The sequence below is a fragment of the Geotrypetes seraphini genome, chromosome 10 (assembly GCF_902459505.1).
Source record: "Geotrypetes seraphini chromosome 10, aGeoSer1.1, whole genome shotgun sequence".
NCBI classification, from domain to species: Eukaryota; Metazoa; Chordata; class Amphibia; order Gymnophiona; family Dermophiidae; genus Geotrypetes; species Geotrypetes seraphini.
Window position 1 is genome coordinate 16797897 of NC_047093.1, and position 6000 is coordinate 16803896.

A 6000-nucleotide genomic window follows, 5' to 3' on the forward strand; every position below is an offset into this window, starting at 1 on the left:
CATTTTACTCAAAACTTCACTTTTTCCCCTTTTTTTTAGGGAAAAAGTTAAGTTTACAGTAAAATGTGGACGGTTACAACCCCCCACAAAGCCGGCGCGATCTCTATTAAGTAAACTGGGGGGGGGCTCCCCAACAAAACCCCCCGTCGGAGACCCTAAAAACTGTAATTTTCTTCGGCGCGCGCCTCCGTCTTGCGCTCAGTTGTCGGCGCGCACCTTTGTCTTTCGCCGAGTTGTCTATGAACCGAAATTCTGTAACATAACGTTAGTAAATTGGCTTCGGTTATAAGCTTTAACAAGTTCATAATTGATAAAAAAAAATAAATTTAATTGGGAGATGGACGTCTATTCTCTTAGGTGTGATTCTACAAAAGATAGCTGCCTATCAGCGCCTAACACCAAAGTAGGTGTGTTTAGGGGTGGCGAAAGACTTGGGTGTCTCTACAAGGACGTGAGCGCCTTTAAAACCCTGGCCTGTATTACAAGTGCCTAAGGGGTCCTTTTATCAAGGCGCGGTAGGGGGGGGTTTAACGCGCGGAATACCGCACGTTAAGCCGCCTGCCGCGCTAGTCGCTAACGCCTCCATTGACGAGGCATTAGTTTTTTTGGCTTGCCGCGGGGGTTAGCGCGTGATGAAATGTCCGGCGCACCTTGATAAAAGGAGCCCTAAGTTTTAGTTTGGTGCAGCTAAGCGCGATTCTGTAATGGACGCCTAAGTGTTAGGTACCTATTTTGGAGGCGTCCCACTAGTTAGGCGCCTATCTAAATTGAAGAGCAAGCTCAATTAAGCTTTTTAATTAGCACTAATTGAAACCTAGGCGCCTATCGAGAAAGAGCGATTCTGTAACGAGGCGGCCTTCAAAAAAGTAGGCGCGGACTTGGCTTCGTGTTAGGCGCCTTGTTACAGAATTGCTGCTCTTAAGCGCGCTTAAGCGCTCGCACGGGCGCCTAAGTTTTAGTTGCGCCTAGAGCTGGCCTATTTCTTGGGCGCCTCCAAAATTGGTGCCGCTCAGCGTGATTCACTAAACAGCACCCAATTTGACCTGAATGGCGCCTAATTCGGCGCCTCACTTTTGGGCGCTACTTATAGAATTTGAGGCGCCAATTGCAGAATCCAATCCTAAATTCCTGCTGTAATTGCCTAAATGTGAATGGATGTTTATAAAGTTGGTGGGAGGAAAATAAGACAATAGTCAAATCAAGTTTCAAGTTTTATTTAAAGTTTGATCCCATCGCTTATCCTAGAGCTTCTAAGCGAGTTACAGGTAAGAAAAAAAAGGGGATTAAAATAAACATCAATAAAATACAAATGATTGTAACATAAGTGTTTTAAAACAGCATTTAAAGCATATGACTTAACTAACATGACTCATCAACCAATCACTGTCCCCCACTGAACAAGTACACAAATCACACTTTGTTCCTCAGAATGCCACACTAAAAAGTCATGTGGTAGCGGTCCTCACCGGAACTTTATATATTGTGATTCTTTTGATTAATCTAATCCAATCCTTAGGTTTCTATACCGCATCATCTCCACGTTCGTAGAGCTCAACGCGGTTTACAGTAGGAGAAATAAGAAGGAACTACAACAGAGGGTTAGAGGTAGAAGTGTGAAGAAAATTTAGAGGACTTGGGATTTCATAATAATTTATGAAGTGTCGGTGGTCATTTGGAAAAATGTAGTATACAGCTATAAATGCATAATCATAACTTAGCTTGGAATCGGGACTGCCTCTATCCCCACCGACGCGTTTCATCTTTTCATCAGGGTCGGGGATGGAGAGAACTGGAATGAATAAAATAAAATAGATCAGCGACCCGATGTATACCAATATTCAATTTGAGGTTGAGGGGGTGGTAGATTCAGGGGCAATGTTAGGAAATTCTACTTTACAGAGAGGGTAGTGGATGCCTGGAATGCGCTCCCGAGAGAGGTGGTGGAGAGTAAAACGGTGACTGAGTTCAAAGAAGCGTGGGATGAACACAGAAGATTTAGAATCAGAAAATAATATTAAATATTGAACTAGGCCAGTTACTGGGCAGACTTGCACGGTCTGTGTCTGTGTATGGCCGTTTGGTGGAGGATGGGCTGGGGAGGGCTTCAGTGGCTGGGAGGGTATAGATGGGCTGGAATAGGTTTTGATGGAGATTTCGGCAGTTGGAACCCAAGCACAGTACCGGGTAGAGCTTTGGATTCTTGCCCATAAATAGCTAAGAAGAAAAAATTAAAAAATTTAAATTGAATCAGGTTGGGCAGACTGGATGGACCATTCGGGTCTTTATCTGCCGTCATCTACTATGTTACTATGTTCAAGCTAAGAAACAGGCATGCTATCCATATGCTTACCAGAACGATTCAGAACTTTAGCAGAACGCTAATTCCCTACAATGTTCGCTGAGGCAGTAAAATGGCCGCGGCGTTCAGAGTGGAACATAAAGCCACTGACACTTTATAAATTATTATGAAACAAAACGTAAATGATAATATATTTAATCAAAAGAATCGCACTATATAAAGTTCCGGTGAGGACCGCTACCACACGACTTTTTAGTGTGGCATTCTGAGGAACAAAGTGTGATTTGTGTACTCGTTCAGTGGGGGACAGTGATTGGTTGATGAGACATTAGTATTGAAATTTTGTGCATAGTACAGCGTTTAACTAACATGAGACAAGTCGAACTTAACTAACATGAAACGAAAGGAAGAAATACAATTGTTATAGTAAAGGAGAACAATTAAGGAAAGTACAATAGGTACGGGAATGTTGAAAGTTGTTTCTTTTGAAAGATGGGGGGGGGGGAAGTACCGGATTCAAGGTTTGAACGCTTCTTTCAATAAATGACTCTTGAGAAGGCCTTTAAAGCGGTCTAGGTTTTTGTCTTCTCTCAAAGAAATGGGTAGAGTGTTCCAAAGCTGAGGAGCAATTATGGAGAAAATGTGGTGACGGGATAATTGTGCGCCAGACGCCAGCGCGCCAACAATTTGGCGCAAGACAGAAGCGCGCGAGGGAAAAAGTAATTTTTAAAGAGCTCCGACTGGCAACCCCCCCCCACTTTATTGGTTAATGTTCACGCTGCCGTTGCGGGGGGGGGGTGAAACCCCCCACATTATAGAGAAAACAGAACTTTTCCCGAAAAAATTCAGAAAAAGTTCAGTTTTCACTATAATGGAGGTTTCCAACCCCCTGAACCCCCCTCCAACAGCAGCGCAAACACTAACCAATAAAGTGGGGGGGTTGCTACCCCAAACCCCCCGTCGGACCTCTTTAAAAATTACTTTTTCCCCCACGCGTTTCTGTCTTGCGCCGAATTGTCGGCGCGCTGGCGTCTTGCGCGCCACTGTCTATGAACCAATCATGTCCTGGCATTTGGTACCGATTATTCTCAAGGAGGGAATAGTTAACAGACCGTGGTCTGTAGATCTAAGGATGTGGGAAGGGCTCATAAGGAATGAGATATTTTTCGGTAAATTGAGGAGTTTTAGTTTGTAGCGTTTTGAAGGTTAATAAAGAAATTTTGTAAGAGATCCTATGACACACTGATTTGGAAGAAATCATTTAAGTTTCAAGTTTATTAGGATTTTATATACCGCCTATCAAGGTTATCTAAGCGGTTTTTACAATCAGGTACTCAAGCATTTTCCCTCTCTGTCCCGGTGGGCTCACAATCTATCTAACGTACCTGGGGCTCTGGAGGATTAAGTGACTTGCCCAGGGTCACAAGGAGCAGCGCGGGGTTTGAACCCACAACCCCAGGGTGCTGAGGCTATAGATCCAACCACTGCGCCACACCCTCCATTGCCTGATGCTCAGAACCTAAATTCACCAAAAGTAAACATTGCTTTTTCAGTTTTTTCCCCCTCTTTCGGGCTTCAACGGTGACACTTAAGGGCAAATTCTATAAGAAGCGCCCAGAAGTTAGGCGCCTAATTAGGCCCTGTTCAGCGCGATTCAAGTAAAATCGGGCGCTGTTTAATGAATCACGCCGAGCGGAACCCATTTTGGAGTCGCCCAAGAACTAGGCCAGCTTTAGGCATAACTAAAAATGAGGCCCCTCTCTGAACATAAGAACTGCCATCTCCGGATCAGACCTTCGGTCCATCAAGACCGGCGATCCGCGCACGCTTAAGAGCGATGATTCTGCAACAAGGCGCCTGACATGTAGCCACGCCTAGCATGCATAGCGCCTTTTTTTTTTGAAGGCCGCCTAAATTGTTAGAGGCGCCTTGTTACAGAATCGCGCTTTCTTGATAGGCGCCCGTGTTTCAATCGGCGCTGATTAAAAAGCTTAATTGAGCTTGTCGTTCAATTTAGAGAGGCGCCTATCTAGTTGGGCGCCTCCGAAATAGGTGCCTGACTTTAGGCGCTGGTTACAGAATTTGGGCGTTAATGCTCGAAAAACTTTCACAGCATTATGCTATGAATATCCCCTGGCCGACAGACAAAAAAAACCCCAGCCTTTTAAGATAAGTTAAATCACTGTTTACAAGATAAAATTTGTCTATACTTAATAGGACTAATGAGGAGGTGGAGATCTAAAGCAGGGGTCAGGGGTGTCCAACCTGTGGCCCAGTGAAGTATTTTGTGCGGCCCCGGTCGAGGGTGATGAAGTGTTTTCCTCTGCTGCCCCCTGGTGTTCACCACGTTGCCGACTTCCTCCTCTGTCTTGCTGCGGCATTTGCGCGTTTGTGCGGCTCCAGAAACATTTTTTTCGGCCAATGCGGCCCAGGGAAGCCAAAAGGTTGGACACCCCTGGTCTAAAGCTTCAAGCTATGAAAGTTTTTTGACCCTTCACCAAGATGAGTATATATCTCAAACTCCTCACCTCCAGTATATAATCCCCAGCTCCTCAGAAGTACCACCTGGGCTCAAAAGCTTTCACAGCCCTAGGCTTTATGTACTGGCCTCCTCACTGGAGCCACTATCAATTTTTACTAGCAAACTTTACTTTTAAATTTTTATTTAACAACCCTTCTAGCATATTTCAAGGGTACTTAGCTTTTAATTGTGGTCTTCTTTTCAGGGAAATAGGAGCCAACGTGTTTCACCTACAGAAGGGTTTTTTCAAGGCTTATCATCCCTTAGCAAGCTTTACACCGATGTCGGAAACCTATCGCCAGCTAGGAGCTGGCATGGGGGGGGGGGGGGGGTTTGAAGAGAGGATTACTTCTGATTTTCTGTTTTAAAATGTGCCAGTTTTGATTTGGAAGTGGAAGTCTATGCAAGCCTCTTTAAGTGCTGCTACTGAGAAGGAAGTGTATGCAAGTCCGAGCAAACCCAAAAATGATAGCACACATTTTTGCCTGATTTCTGTGCTTAAATATAAGCCTTTCAAGTGGAGAAAAAAAATGAAACGCTTATACTCCTTGTCATTAGCAGTAGATGAATCCAGAAACTGACAGGTTATGACCATCTACCAGCAGGTGGAGACAGTGTTCGGTTGTGCTCTCTAACTGACTAGAAGCATCATAGTCTTATAGCTCGATCTCCAGCAGGTGGCAGAAGGTTTCCCATCAGCTTCTAGTCTCTTCAGAATTTACAGTTACTGTTCTGGTCCTGATTCAGTGAGTCTCAGGGTATTTTAGGTTGCTGCTGGTGCCAGGATCCTCCCCACCCCCCTTCTGCTTTTTTTTTTTTTTTTTTTTTAAGAGACTGAGGGGAAAATTGAAAATTCTATGAGGAGGGGCTTTCTATGAGGAGGGGGTTGGGATTCAGGTCAGAAAATCTGGCATTCTCGGTAGAGAAACTTCCTCCCTCCTTCAGCTGGCTGTGGGGTGAGTATGCCATTTAATTCCTAATTACTCTCAGCTCCAGCTTGTTGGTGGTTGTTGTTGGGGTTTTTTGCTACTTTTCCCTAACTGCCATCTATCACCAAGCAATTGCTTAGAAGTCAGGGCCCTGAAAGCTTTCACAGCATTCTTCAATGATATGCAGTAAGGATTTTATTGGATAACTGAGACGCTCAAATTCTATATAACTCAAACATCCTATAGCGTAC